Raw genomic sequence first — 15830 nt, forward strand, 5'->3', positions numbered from 1 at the left:
GCCTAGGCGACAGAGCGAGACTCCTTAAAAAAAAAAAAAAAAAAAGATTTGTTAAGGCCCCCACCTTCCTGTCCTGTGTATTTCCTGATCTTTCCTGACCTGACTTCTACCAAGAGCATCTCCTTATGGCCAAATATCTAGTCAAGGACCAGTGCGCCAGGAGCACTTCTTGCTGCCCCATCCCCACCAAACTGAGCTTGAGGCCTGCCCAACTGGTGGGAGCTCGCCCAGCTTTGTCCCCAGGGAGGCAGCCAGAACCTTGCAGGCTGAGCTTAGCAGAAGGCTGGGGCAAAGGGAGAGGAAGAAAGAGGCCAAGACATCTGCGAGACCGCCTGTCCTAGCTAAAGGGGCTTGCACCTGCCCACCTGCCTCTCTCTCCCTCGTGGCCCCACACAACAGCTCCTGAAAAGCACAGCCCCCAGGCCAGGCGCAATGGCTCACGCCTGTAATCCCAGCGCTTTGGGAGGCCGAGGTGGATGTATCACGAGGTCAGGAGATTGAGACCATCCTGGCCAACATGGTGAAACCCTGTCTCTACTAAAAATACAAAAATTAGCCAGGCATGGTGGCGGGTGTCTGTAGTCCCGGCTACTCGGGAGGCTGAGGCAGGAGGATCGCTTGAACCCGGGAGGCAGAGGTTGCAGTGAGCCGAGATCCCACCACTGTACCTCAGCCTGGTGACAGAGTGTGAGAGACTCCATCTCAAAAAAAAAAAAAAAAAAGGAAAAAGAAAAGAAAAGCCCCACAGAACCAGCGTGACCCTGCCTTTCTCCCAGGGGCCTTGGGTTTCCCTGTGCTGATTCTTCCTGCCCTGGGACCTCCAGGGGCCACCAGCCTCCCTCCCCAGCACCCACTCTCATCCATCAAGGGGGGGTGGTCTCTGAGGACTCCTTTGGCTCTAAAACACTGACTCGGCAATTCTCTGCAGCAGCAGAAGCCGCAGCATCCTCTGCAAAGCCCAGCCCCTTCCTCTCTGTCACCTCACTCTGCAGTGCCCTCGAATTCCAAAGAGTGTGGCTTTCATTATTTTTTCTTTATTTTTATCAAAGGATATATATATATATATATATATATATATATATATTTTTTTTTTTTTTTTGGTCAAAAATTGTGTCTCCCCTGAGACAGTGCAGCCTCTGAGCAGGCTCCCCTTGTTTCCATGGTGACAGCAGCTGGCTTACATGTGTGGTTGCTTTGGAAACGAGGCTGGTTCTCCTCCCTCCTCTCTCTCTCCCTTCCTTCCTCAGCTGCCTCAGCACCCCCTCCTCCTCCTTCACACTACTTGGGGTGCAAAGAAAGGGCCATGAGAGGTCCCAAGCCTCATGGGAACAAACCAGGTCCTGGCTCCTGTGACCTGGCCAGGTGACCAGACCCTTCTCTGGGCCCGACTTCTGCAGAGGCTCTCCTTGCACCCACCAGAGTGAGGCTTTGCTGACATGAGGCAGGGGCACTAACAGCCTTGAGCACTCTAGACAAGGACCCAAATGAATCTCGCTCCTGCCAAGGGTGGGGCTGCTTCTCCCTTGCCCAGGGGCACAGTCCCAGCATGCAGCCCACCCAGGCCTGGGCCCTGGCACCCTCCCATGGTATACTAAGCCCTTTTCTGCTAAAGCATAGATGTGTAGAAGAAAAGGAAGGATTCTTGGGGAGGAAATCAATGGCAACAGAGACAGAGAGAATGCAGAAGGGACTTCCGTGGAGAGCCCTGTCTTGTTTGTCTGTAGATGTTATATAGATTTATGTATAATTTTTCCCACTGACATGTAGGCACCAGAAAGGGAGGAACCCTGCCTGTCTTGTCACGGAGAAGTCCTCAGTGTCTGCCAGAGGAATGAATGGGGAGAGAAAAAAAATAATACATTCCAAAATGTGAACAGTGATTGTTTTCTAGGTGGTGACTCTTGTTATAGCCTTTTTGCTTCTTTTCTTTCTGGGATGGTGTCTCACTCTGTCACCCAGGCTGGAGTGCAGTGGTGCAATCTCAGCTCACTGCAGCCTCAACCTCCTGGGTTCAGGTGACCCTCCCACCTCAACCTCCCGAGTAGCTGGGACTACAGGTGTGTGCCACCACACCTGGCTAATTTTTGTATTTTTATTAGAGACAGAGTTTCACCATGTTTACCAGGCTGGTCTGGAACTCCTGGCCTCAAGCGATCCACCCGCCTCCACCTCCTAAAGTGCTGGGATTACAGGTATACGCCACCACACCTGGCCCTTGCTACTTTTCTTTCATGAGCATATATTAAATGTATACAAATAATAACAACATGTTTATTTATTTGATCTTAGAGAGAAAAATGAGGGGAACTTGGAAGAGGCCAAAATGGATGGAAGTATAGGCTCTTCTCCTTCCACGCTGGGGCAGGCATGTGACTATCCATTCCGATCTTCTGTCACTCAATGGGGCCCAGAAAGGTGCAGTGATTCTCCAGCTGTCACACAGGGAGTTGTAGTATTTGGAATCTGTCGAGTGAAAGAGGAGCCAGAGATCTGAAGTCAGAACCCGAGAGAAACGCTATCAACCCAGCACACCGCGTATGCTGTTTATTGAGATGACAATGGTGTTGGTGGCCTGAGGACACATACCAGTAGCCCAGACAGGCTTCAGACTAATTCTCCCACCCGAAGGTAGATGCTGGTGTCCCCTTCCCCACTCCCCTCCTCCACCCTGTCTCCCAGGCCTCAGATTGAGCATTTGACTCACTCATGAGAAAATACAGCAGTCCGTAGAGAACTTGAAAGCTGCACTTGGCTGACAGAGCCAAACGGGAAAGTTCCAGCTCCTCCTGCTCTGCAGGGCAAGCAAAAGGCATTCTCAAGGTCAAAGAAAACATCGTGCAGATTCTTGTCCTCAGCCAAGGGCACGCTTCTCTGTTTTCTTCCCCCACCTGCAGCCAACACACAAGGAGTAGACCCAGCCTTCTGGGGAAACCTGAGTGGAGGAGAGCCAGGTCTGGCATGGCTGGGAGGAGTGTGCGTCCTGCACTGTGGGAGCAAAGGGGCTTTCGAGATCCTCCTAATGATCCCACCATCCCCCCGCTTTGATGGACAGACAGACAACAGGAGTGGCAAGGGCCTCTCCCTGGCTCATCCCCAGCCAGTTCATCCTGCCAGCTATAGAGGCAGAGAGAAAAATGGAGAACAAAGAGGGGAGACACAGGAGGGAAGGAAAGGAGAAAAGAGGGAACCGCTCCTGACTCCCCCTGCCAGCAGGGAGAGGGGCTTGCCTTTCTCCCCTGTGCTCCTCAGCCACAAGGCCACTGCGAATAGGCAGGGATGGGCGGAAGGTCAAGGATGGAGGGAGTCCAAAGATGGGACGGTGGGCATGGAATGGGGAGGGTTGGGTGATTTGGTGATGCCGTGTTGCATTCAGTGCTTGCTAACAAAAACAAAGCTGAAAACTTAAGTTAGTACTTTTACCATCACAAAACCTTCACAGCAAGAAAACCATCATATTCACAGGGTTACGATTTCCCTGGCACTACCTAGTCTGAGCCGTGGCCCTGCGGCAAGACTGTCTTTTTGCTGCCTCCTCACCAATGCAGAGCAAGCATAGCTCTAGGCAACCATCCCACTTGTCTTCCCTATATTGGAGCATAACTAAGGGTCAGATGGCCCGGCAATGAGCAAGGAGTTGTGTCCGCTCTAAAGTCTCAGAGGACTTTCTTCTACAACACCTCTGATGAAAGGCTCATCCAGTCTCTGCTTGAATACCTCCTATGACAGGGATCTCATCACCTTACAAGTATCTCATTAAAACCCAATCAGGGCCAGGCTCGGTGGCTCACGCCTGTAATCCCAGCACTTTGGGAGGCCAAGGTGGGCGGATCACGAGGTCAGGAGATCCAGACCATCCTGGCTAACACGGTGAAACCCCGTCTCTACTAAAAATACAAAAAATTAGCCGGGTGTGGTGGCGCATGCCTGTAATCCCAGCTACTTGGGAGGCTGAGGCAGGAGAATCGCTTGAACCCAGGAGGCGGAAGTTGCAGTGAGCCAAGATTGCGCCACTGCACTCCAGCCTGGGAGACAGAGTAAGACTCCGTCTCAAAAACAGAAAACAAAACAAAACAAAACAAAGCAATTGGGTTTGAATTTCCTTCTGCCAATATTTGTGCTAACCTTTTCATTAAAAAAAAAAAAAAAATGTGTGCCCCCCCACCCCCCGTTATCTTTATAGAGAATATCAATGACAAATAGCATCTGGGTATATCTGTCATTCTTGAGTGCCAAATTAGCCCTTACTCCCCCAAGCAGGTCTTCCTGTTTCTAGAAAACTTTTCAAGCTCCCTACTTGCCCTTCCCCCCACCTTCAAAAAAATTGTTTTGCGGTTGGCCCTTTCTGCAAGCCTCAGCTCCGTGCAGGCTGCAGCGTGCCGGGTTCTATTCTTGCTGTCTCTGCTGCTCCTTTATTTCTGCCCTTGGTTCTGTGCCCTTCCTCCAGCTTTGAATGTGTCCTTCCCCAGTCTGAGCTCATCTGCCAGCCTGCGATGATCCACTTTGTCTCTCAGGCTCCTCCTTCTCTCCTTTGCATCAAGACCTTTCGTGATTACACTGTCAGAAGCTCATTTTCGAGGGCCTCCCAGGTCGGCTCCACTCCTTCTTTCAAGCCTCACCTGTAGGATCTGCCTGCCCTTTCCCTCCGTGTTTTTTTGTTTTTTTGTTGCTGTTGTTGTTTTTGAGACAGAGTCTTGCTCTGTTGCCCAGGCTGGAGTGCAATGGCGTGATCTCGGCTCACTGCAACCTCTGCCTCCTGGGTTCAAGCGATTCTCCTGCCTCAGCCTCCCTAGTATCTGGGATTACAGGCGCCTGCCACCATGCCACGCTAATTTTTTGTATTTTTATTAGAAACGGGGTTTCACCATGTTGGCCAGGCTGGTCTTGAACTCCTGACCTCAGGTGATCCGCCTGCCTCAGCCACCCAAAGTGCTGGGCTTACAGGCGTGAGCCACTGCGGCTGGCCCCTCCGTGTTTTGAATGTTACCTGACTCAGGTGGATATGCTACCATCCTCCTTGCAGAGGCCTGGTTTCTTTGAAGATGGGGAGAGTGTATTGGTTTCCTGGGCTGCCATAACAAATGACCACAAACAGCATCTCTTAAAACAACAGACATTTATTCTCTCACAGTTCTGGAAGCCAGAAGTCTGAAATCAAGGTGTTGGCAGAGCCCTCTCTCTCTGAAGGCTCTGGGGAAAAATCCTTCCTTGCCTCTCCTAGCTTCTGCTGTTTGCTGGCAATCTTGGGTGTTCCATCACCCCACCTCTGCCTCCATCTTCACAAAGCCTTCCCCATGTGTTTGTGTCCAAGTTTCCTTCCGCTTATAAGGATACCAGTCTTGGCTGGGCAAGGTGGCTCACGGCTATAATCCCAGCACTTTGGGAGGCCAAGGCGGGGGCAGATCACCTGAGGTCAGAAGTTTGAGACCAACCTGGGCAACATGGTGAAACCCCATTTCTACTAAAAATACAAAAAATTTCGGTGGGCATGGTGGCACGCACCTGTAGTCTCAGCTACTCGGGAGGCTGAGGTGGGAGGATCACTTAAAACTGGGAAGTGGAGGTTACAGTGAGCCAAGATCATGCCACTACACTCCAGCCTGGACAGTAGAGTGAGACTGCATCTCAAAAAAACAAAAAAAAGGACACCAGTCTTTGGATTTAGGGCCCACCTTAGTCAAGTATGCCCTCATCTTTACTTGATTACATCTGCAAAGACCCTATTTCCAAATAAGGTCACATTTATGGATTCCAACTAGACATGAATTTGGCGGGGGAGCTATTTGATCCAGGATGCTCCCTTACCCTCATCTTTGATTTTTCCCTCTCTCTTACCCCCACCACTCCCAAGAAGCTTTCAGGTCAGCCTGACTGCTCCTCCTTGACATCTGCCTGTCTGTCTCCTCTTCACCATGCTGACAGCCAGGGCCTTCCAATTTAGCACAGACTCTGGGGCTTTTCTTTCTTTTTCTTTCTTCCTTCCTTCCTTTCTTTCTTTCTTTCGTCTGTCTCTCTCTCTCTTTTTTTTTTTTTTTTTTTTTTTTGTGACAGAGTTTCGCTCTTGTTGCCCAGGCTGGAGTGCAATGACGTGATCTCGGCTCACTGCAACCTCCACCTCCTGGGTGCAAGCAGTCCTCCTGCCTCAGCCTCCCAAGTAGCTGGGATTACAGAAGCACACCACCATGCTCAGCTAATTTTGTATTTTTAGTAGAGACAGGGTTTCACCATGTTGGTCAGGCTGGTCTCGAACTCCTGACCTCAAGTGATCCACCCGCCTCGGCCTCCCAAAGTGCTGGGATTACAGGTGTGAGCCACTGCACCTGGGCAACTCTGGGGCTTTAATAAGGAAACTTGAACATGTTGCTTCATTTCTCTGGGCCTGAGTTTCCCGACCTGCAAAGTGGACATAATAGTAGTGCAGTGCCTACTTTACAGTACTATTGTGATGATCAAATGAATTACTCTGTGAAAAGGCAGAGAACAATGCCTGGCATGGAAGCATGGCTGTTATTAGTATCTTGTCAGGCCTCCATCACGTCTAGCATGAAATACTGCAAAGGCTTCCTAACCAGCTGCCCTCTAGCTTCAGTCTTCCAGCACACCACACTGTCTTCAAAACACAAATCTTACCTTGTCACTCTCTGTCATCTGAATGTGCTCCACTGCATCCAAGTATTCGCAGCAGAGCACACAGGGCATTTGGCAAGGCAAATGCTTTATACCTGCCTAGACAGCCTTGTCTCACTTCTTGCTATTCTGTGCATTTCGATACACACACGTGTACACACCGCAGCTCTAGCAAGCCCTCTGGCTTTCTCCTGCCTCTCCACCTTTGCATGGCTGCTCTGCTCCCTGGGTCTCCCCGACCCCTTCTCTGCTTGGATGTCTGCCACTTCTCCCTCTGGATACATTCAGCTGGGTCCTACCATCACCAGGTCACTGACCACTACTCCTGCACCTTTCAGCCTGTGCCAGGGGTCCATATTCTGGGGTCCTGCCCTGTCTCTGCCCTTCACAGCTGTGAACTACTCCAGGAATAGGACCGTATCCCTTCTCTGCATTTCAGACCAGCCCCTGGAACACAGTAGGTACAGGGAGGAGTGAAGTTTGCAGGAGCAAATGATACTTCGTCTTCTAGACCCTGCTGGGGCCCCTTTGATCTGCGTCCCTCTACTTCCCATTCCACTTGACACCAGCCTAGCTTTGCCAGATCATTGGGACCCTCTGTCTCCCGGCAGCCCCCAAAGCCTCCTCCTCTCCACCTCCTCACTGTTCTTTAGCCTCCTCCTGCCTCTGGGCCTCTCCAAAGAGCCCCCTCTCCCCCTACCTGCAATCTCAGCTTGTTTCCTTTAGTCCCTAGCTTGGGCCACTCACCGGCTATTCTCCTCTCTGGGCTGCTATTTGCTTCTGTAACTGGGTGATTTGCGTGCACTTGTCGTTTGGGGATGCATTTGTGGACACCCTCTTGGTGGAACAGTTGTGCCGAGCTGGGTGTCAGCAGGAGAGTGGCCCCTAGAGGGCTGGGAGGCAGCTGTGGAGAGCAGTAAACACTCACCCCCAGGGGATTTTCACCAGCCTGAGAGCCTGTGCTCCCTCTCCACCCAAAAGCAACACCTCAGGGCGCCCCCTTGGGATTTGCAAGGGAAGGGGATACCTCAGCCCCTGAGACTTGTTGCTGCCAGAGGACAAAGTGACGTGAGGAGGAAGCCTCTCTCCTGGGGAGTCCTGCCGTGGGAAAGACTCCTCTTGAGTCTGCTTGAGGCCCAGCTGCAGGCAGAAAGAAGAAAGGCCTGGGATGCCTTGGCCTTCAGAGGGCTGGGGAGCAAAAGCAGAGAGGGTCCGCTCCAGGCAGCACTGGGTGACAGAATTACCTGTAGCCCCAGGGCCCAGCTGGAGGGACTTTAATAGAATCTGTATTCCTCACCTGGCCCCTTTTCTCCCATGGGCTGTGGAGAGGTGAGCCCAGAACCAGCAAAGGCCTGTCTGTACCTACAGTGCCCATGTTAGCAGCAAGGCCCAGCCTCAAACTCCTGGCCCTATTTCCACCTGCCATCTGGTTGTCACCCAGGAATCTCAAACTCAGCACCTTCCCCACTATCCTCCTGCACCAAAGCTTCCGGGGCCTCTCTTCTGGATTGGAGGCACCCTATCTCCCTGGTATCCAGTAGCCACACCCACACCAGAAACTCGGGAATCTCCTTTGATGCCTCTTTCTCTGTTGGTGACCACCCACACAGAACATCACCAACAGTGATTGTTTCTACTTTCTGAACAGCTCTCCCGCCCCCTGCCCCTACCCAGACCCTCTGGTCGCCCAGCTTCTTGCACCTGCACTACTCTGCCGGTCCCCTAACTCGTCCCCTTAACTCACCCCATGTCCCCTCCTTCCTAAATCACACGGTGACCAACAAGCTTTAGAAGCAGAGACATCCATCAAGTGGGAACAGTACTTAAAAAAAAAAAAAGGTACGGGCCAGGCGCAGTGGCTCACACCTGTAATCCCAACACTTTGGGAGGCTGAGGTGGGCAGGTCATGAAGTCAGGAGTCCAAGACCGGCCTGGCCAACATGGTGAAACCCCATCTCTACTAAAAACAAATACAAAAATTAGCTGGGCATGGTGGTGGGTGCTTGTAATTCCAGCTACTCAGGAGGCTGAGGCAGGGGAATCATTTGAACCTGGGAGGCGGAGATTGCAGTGAGCCGAGATCATGCCATTGAACTCCAGCCTGGGCGACAGGGCGAAACTCCTCCGTCTCAAAAAAAAAAAAAAAAAAGAAGAGAGAGATACAAAAATAAATTAGTTAGGCGTAGTGGTGGCACAGGCCTGTAATCTCAGCTACTCAGGAGGCTGAGGCAGGAGAATCGCTTGAACCAGGGAAGCAGAGGTTGCAGTGAGCCGAGATCACACCACTGTACTCCAGCCTGGGCAACAGAGACTATGTCAAAAAAAAAGGAGGCAGAGGCAAATACATAATAAATGGTTTGTTGATCTCCCATGACAATATAATAAAACTATCTATGATTTGCTCACACTTAAATCCGATCTTGTCTCTCTCCTGTAAAATCCTTCCACGGATTCTCATGGAACTCAGGAAAAAAAGTGCAGATGTATAACTTTCAGGCCTTTTGTAACCAGGCATTCTCTTGCCCACCAGGGACAAGGCAGTGAGGACAGGTGGTATGTTTTCCACTCAGACCTACTCCAAATCCATCCTTATAGATTTACTTTCTTCTTTTTTTTTTTTTTTTGAGACGGAGTCTCGCTCTGTCACCCAGGCTGGAGTAGTGCAGTGGCATGATCTCGACTCACTGCAACCTAAGCCTCCCAGGTTCAAGCAATTCTCCTGCCTCAGCCTCCCGAGTAGCTGGGACTACAGGCATGCGCCACCACACCCAGCTAATTTCTTTGTATTTTTTAGTAGAGATGAGTTTTCGCCATGTTTGCCAGGCTGGTCTCAAACTCCTGACCTCAGGTGATCCGCCTGCCTCGGCCTCCCAAAGTGTACCTTCTTTTGACTCTTAAATGATACTCCTTGACCCCTAAGTTTTCCCCAATTCTCAAACTTCCAAGCAGCTGGAAGTGCCCCACCCACCCTGCTAAGACATCTCTGGAAGCTCCCTCAGTTTCCCTCCAAGCCTCTCTTCTACCTTGCTTGCCAGTGCCAGCACCTCTGTGAAGATATGATGGGTGGCCATTGCCTCCCGTCGCCCTAACAGAAGGCCAGACCTGGGGCAGGGCCCAATCCTTCTGCCCAGTCTGCATGCCCCGGGCTGCTACCAATGCCACAGAGAGGCCAGAGCTAGGACCTGGGCTCAGCACAAGGATGGCGAGTCCCTCAGCCCAGTGGCCCAAGGGCAGCACCAAGCCCTCGCCTCCACTCCAGCCCCCGTCTCTCCTCTGTTTTGCATTCCAGGCCCATTCCCCACTTTGATGAAACAGTAACCATTTTCTAGCTGCCCCATGCTCTTCTCTGCATTATTCATAGGTTCTGGTCTCTTTGCTACCAGCAGGCACAGGCTGCTCTCCTGCTGCATTAAGGGAGTAAAAAGGTACAGGCCCTGGTGAAACAGCACCCCCTCCCTTCCCCTCCCACTTGCCCTTTTCTTCGCTGCCCTTTTCCTAAATAAGGAGGATGAAGAAGAGGGTTTGTGATGGCCCCGCACGCCCCTCAGGATCACTGAGGGCCCATGGTTATTTGCTGCTTCTCATCTGGACCGAGTGCCTGCTCCATGGGCTTGGCTCTGGAGAGGTTTCTGGAGAACCAGCAGATGAGCTTGGGAACAGCCCTTCCTGCAGAGTAGATACAGGTTTCTCCCGCCCGGCTCTGCCAGCCCCCAGCCCACAGCCCTGAGCTTGCCTCACGCATCTAAGTGAAAAAGGTCACATGGGGACCACTAGATCTGAGCAGACCAGAAGGACATGTCCTCTTGGTCCTGTTCCTGCTCCCTTGGCCTTGCTGTCTTTTTTTTTTTTTTTTTTTTTTGAGACAGAATTTCGCTCTTGTTGCCCAGGCTGGAGGGCAGTGGTGCAATCTCGGCTCACCGCAACCTCCACCTCCCGGGTTCAAGCGATTCTCCTGCCTCAGCCTCCCAAGTAGCTGGGATTACAGGCACCCGCCACCACGCCTGGCTAATTTTGTATTTTTAGTAGAGACGGGGTTTCTCCGTGTTGGCCAGGCTGGTCTCGAACTCCCAACCTCAGGTGATCTGCCCGCCTCAGCCTCCCAAAGTGTTGGTATTACAGGTGTGAGCCACTGCGCCCGGCCCAGTCTTGCTGTCTTCTGTACTCAACCAGGGCAGGTGACAGGGACCTTAGACAGCTCACGATGCTGGGCTTTCTTGCCTCCTTCCCTAGTCTTCCACCTGCAATCCGGCAACTTCTCCCTTTGCCAGGAAAGGATGCTGAACAGGAACATTCGCCATTGGCTGGACACAAAGCTGGCTTTCCTTTCATCACCTAAGATGCTGTCAGCGGCCTGCTGTCTGGCCTAGTCTTCCCCAACCCATCCCCAGGCCGGCCCTTCAACCCCAGCTAAGCTCTGAGGGCCCCAGGTTGGGTCGTAGCCTCCATCCCTAGAGGAAGGAAGCAGGCTCGAGGCCACCTCCTCTGAGGCTCCCCAGCTGCCTGCTTCAGTGACCATGCACAGCTTCCCTGTGGGATTCAGACCAAAGGTTCTGGATGGGGCCCAACGGTGCTGGGTAGGCTGTCAGGATTACTGAGCTGTAGTGCTCTGTTGTGCAGTCACTTACTCATCATATTTATTCTTTTTTCTTTTTTTCTTCTGAGGCAGAGTCTGGCTCTTTCGCCCAGACTGTAGTGCAACAGCACAATCTCGGCTCACTGCAACCTCCACCTCCCAGGTTCCAGCGATTCTTGTGCCTCAGCCTCCTGAGTAGCTGGGATTACAGGCATGTGCCAGCAGGCCCAGCTAATTTTGTATTTTTAGTAAAGACGGGGTTTTGCCATGTTGGCCAGGATGGTCTCGAACTCCTGACTTCAAGTGATCCACCAGCCTTGGCCTCTTAAAGTGCTGGGATTACAGGCGTGAGCCACCATGCCCAGCCCACATTTATTCTTTCAACAGCTCTTCGAGGCAGGGGATATTTATCCCCTCTTCACAGATAAAGAAACAAAAGCTCAGAGAGGTTAGCACGAGCAAGCTCACACAGCCAGCAAACGGCAGGGCTCAGATTCTCTGACAACTCCTGGCACAAGGGGTCTCTTCCATCAGCGCTCCCCACCTGACCCCCAGTCCTCCCTGCCACCTTTCCCAGGGCCGGTGCAGGGGGCTGAGGGTGCCACGCCCAGCTGGCTGGAGATGCAGCAGCTCTGCCTGCCCCTGAAGGACCCAACTGCGAATCAGCAGCCTGGTATCCAGGCAACCAGTCTCCCTGGCTTCAGATAAGCAGAAACAGCTGGGAGCTGCTGAGGCTGGAACACCATCAGGGAAGGGAGGAGGAGCCCACCAGCCAGTCAGCGTGTTATTTTGACACGTTGTTATTCTTATCCTCTCAGACCTTGGCTTGACTGGGGCCTTTCCCCCAAGCTTATCCTTGCCACTGCCACAGGGGAGGGGTCTCCAGGGGCTCCACCTAGCCCTGAGCCTGGCACAATCGAGGGGACGTAAGGGGAGAAATGTTGGTGGTCCCTCTTTCCGTGAGCAAGGGAGAAAAGGAAAGTTGGCCAAAGGCTGCCAAGATTAAGAGGCTCTGGGGTGACTTGATAAGCAGAAGTAGTTGAGTTTCACCTTTTGGAGCCTCCAGGCCTCAGTGAGAGGTTTTCCAACCCCCTATACCAGGCCAGCTGAGTACAGGTTCAGCCGGATAACCCCATCCAACACCCAGGGTGGCAGCAGCAACTGGGCCGGGGGTGAAGGAAGCCATGTGGACACGTGGACTGTCAGACAAGCAAGGTCTGGCTCAGCCCCAACTCTGCTGATGACAAGTTTGGCCATGCCTCTCTGAGCCTCAGTTTCCTCATCCGCAAAATGGAGACAATCATACATACCCTGCTGGCTGGAGGTGGAAAGTGAGGAAGACCTGTGAAATGCCTGGCATCATGTCTGACACAGTGGGTACTAACGTGGTTCTCCTCCCCTCCTCGTGTTGGGGCCTGCCCTGCCTGGCCTGGCCACCTCTCTCACACAGGATTCTGAACTCTCCAGGGCTATTTCTGTCTCCTGTTCTAAAGGTCAGTGCCTTTCCTGGGATATGGCAGCTGCTGCCTCTTTTCCACCTCTAAGTGGCATTAATCCCATGTCAGGGGGACAGTGGTTGCCCCAGATGGCTTTCCCCATCCCCTGCCTTTATCCGGAACTGGCCCAGGCATGTCCACCCTCTCTTCTACACATGGCCCCCCAAGGCTACCACCAGGCCCGGAGCATGGCCATTTTTGACTGACTCATGACCAGAATATTCCACCGTTCCTTCAGCACTGGGACCACCAAGGCTCTTCATTGACTGCCTTGGCCTCTCTCCCTAGCGCCAGCTCCAGGCGATGCCCGGCCCTCCCTAAGGGCTGATGGACTTTTCCCACAAGGAGGCTTGGAGAACAGGACAGGAAGCGACAGTGTGCCTGCCCCGCTGGGGAGCCTCAGAGGCACACTCCCCTCCTCTCCTTCAAGGACTGGCAGGAGGGGATTACCTTGCCTCAAAGTGTCCCTTATCCCAGAATTACTGCCCACCTGCACCCCTGTGCTGGGGGGAGCAGGGAGAGGAGCCGGTGAGTGACATTCACCTGTAACAAGAGCCCAGAGCAGGCTGGGTGCGGTGGCTCACGCCTGTAATCCCAACACTTTGGGAGGCCGAGGTGGGCAGATCACCTGAGGTCGGTAGTTCAAGACCAACCTGACCAACATGGAGAAACCCCATCTCTACTAAAAACACAAAAAATTAGCAGGGCGTGGTGGCACATGCCTGTAATCCCAGCACTCGGGAGACTGAGGTAGGAGAATCGCTTGAACCTAGGAGGCGGAAGTTTCGGTGAGCTGAGATCACACCATTGCACTCCAGCCTGGGCAACAAGAGCAAAAGAGCAAAAACTCCATCTCAAAAAACAAACAGACAAAAAAAAACCACAAAGAGCCCAGAGCAGAGCACTCTGCAGCCTGACAGCAACTAAAGTAGGCTGGGGAGGGGTGTGGCCTTCAGGAGGCTCAGGCCCCTTCAGTACCCAAAAGCACACACCCGCCTTGGGACTGGCTAATCCTGCCAGCACTGGCGACATTGATGGAGTGGTTTCCACATGTCAATGGTGCCATCTATTCACCAGCTCATGCCTCTCCCAGCAGATCCCTCGTAGAGAGGGAACTGTTGTCTTTCCCATTTTACAGAGGATGCAACTGAAGCTCAGGGAGTGCTGAGAAAACCTCCAGCATTCATACCAATTCTTTTCTAACCACTCCTGTTCATTCTGTTCATTTTCTCTTTTTTTCTTTTTTTCTTTCTTTTCTTTTTTTTTTTTTTTTTTTTTGAGACAGGGTCTCACTGTGTTGCCCAGGCTGGAGTGCAGTGGCACAGTCACAGCTCACTGCAGCCTCGACCTCCCGGGTTTAAGCAATCCTCCCACCTCAGCCTCCCAGGGCACGTGCTAACATGCCCAACTAATTTTTTTAATTTTTGGTAGAGATGAGGTGTCACTATATTGCCCAGGCTGATCTCGAACTCCTGGGATCGAGTGATCTACCCGCCTCGGCCTTCCAAAGTGCTGGGATTATAGACGTGAGCCACCACACCTGGCCCTTCTTTCATTTTTACACAGGAACTCCTTCCAGGGACCCCCAGTGTGTCCTGATGCACAGTTATGAGTTCCAAGGCAAACCGTTCCTGACCACCTCAACCCTCCCTGAGCTCCCTGAAGGAAAAGTGAGAGGACGGGCGGCCAAGGCCTGGGCTGGGACAATGGAGGTCTTATCCGGGTGCTTGAGAAGAAGGAAGGATAACTTGGTGGCAGCTGAGTGTTCTCTGAGCCAGGTTTTTTCCATTTTCCAGCCAAAATGGAGAAAGGAGGAAAAGGCAGCCTCCGGGCTGGGGTGGGGAGAAGGAGGAGAGCAGCTTCCTCCTCTTCCTCAGCCCAGCCCCAGCCAGTGTGTCCCATTCTTTCTGGCACCCTCAATCCCCTCTGCCTCCCCTCATGTGGAATTTTTGGGATAGAACCAAGACTCCAAAGCAAGATAAACAGAAGTGAAGGGGGCTTGGGAGGAGCTTTCCAGGGCTAAAAATAACAGGGTCAGCTGGCTGGAAGAGCAAATGGCCCCAGCCCCTCCCCATCTCCCCCAGGGCCGGCTCCCAGCCAGCCCCACTCCTCTCTCAACTGGGCTCCCAACCTGGGAAGTCTGGAATACCAATCTCCTATCACCATGCCCATGGTCCCCTTTCCAGACCCCTCTCCAGCTGTGGGGCCACAGCCAGGGGAGGCGGGGAGCCCACCCCAGCTAGGCCCTCCCCTTCCACAGCACCCACTGGAAAGCATGGGCAGCTACAGTGGGCCACAGCTTGGCAGCTACCCTTCTCGCCTGCCTTCTCTATCATTTATTTATGTTAACAAAATACAAGTTTGGGCCGCGTGCAGTGGGTCATGCCTGCAATCCCAACACTTTGGGAAGCCAAGACAGGACTGCTTGAGCCCAGGAGTTTGAGACCAGCCTAGGCAACATAGCAAGACCCTGGCTCTACAAAACATGAAAATAAAAATAATGAGTTAGCAATGTGTGGTGGCGCACCCCTGTGGTCCCAGCTACTTGGGAAGCTGAGGTGAGAGGATCACCTGGGCCCAGGAGATCGAGGCTGCAGTGAGCTATGATTGCACCACTGCACTCCAGCCTGGGTGACAAAGTGAGACTCCTGTCTCTAAAAAACAAACAAAAAAACAGCCGGGCCTGGTGGCTCACGCCTGTAATTCCAGCACTTAGAGAGGCTGAGGCAGGCGGATCACTTGAGGTCAGGAGTTCAAGACCAGCCTGGCCAACATGGTGAAACCCCATCTCTACTAAACACACACACACACACACACACACACACACACACACACACGCACACACACAATTAGCTGGGCGTGGTGGCGGGCGCCTGTAATCCCAGCTACTCTAGAGGCTGAGGTGGGAGAATTGCTTGAACCCAGGAGGCAGAGGTTGCGGTGAGCCACTGCACTCCAGCTTGGGTGACAGAGTGAGACTCTGTCTCAATTAAAAAAAAAAAAAAAGCAAAAAACAATACAGGCTTGTAATCTTGTCAGCAAAGGCAGGGATATTTCAGAACCAGAAGGATCTCGTTCTCCCTACAAGATCACCTCCACCACTGGTAAGCAATCCCACTTCTACAGATGGTAACAGA

The 15830-nt window shown here is 52.6% G+C and overlaps 1 long non-coding RNA gene across 1 annotated transcript in view; it reads right to left on the reverse strand.

The window, feature by feature from the left end:
• Window positions 1-2281: 2281 nt before the first annotated feature.
• Window positions 2282-15830, reverse strand: part of LOC129012471 (uncharacterized) — an 83639-nt gene continuing 70090 nt past the window's right edge. The window contains exons 2-3 of the long non-coding RNA XR_008493614.1: window positions 2705-2791; window positions 2282-2463 (exon numbers count right to left, since the gene is read on the reverse strand). This is a non-coding gene — a long non-coding RNA (uncharacterized LOC129012471). The remainder of the gene's footprint in view (window positions 2464-2704; window positions 2792-15830) is intronic.

Source organism: Pongo pygmaeus, chromosome 15 (assembly GCF_028885625.2).
Source record: "Pongo pygmaeus isolate AG05252 chromosome 15, NHGRI_mPonPyg2-v2.0_pri, whole genome shotgun sequence".
NCBI classification, from domain to species: domain Eukaryota; kingdom Metazoa; phylum Chordata; class Mammalia; order Primates; family Hominidae; genus Pongo; species Pongo pygmaeus.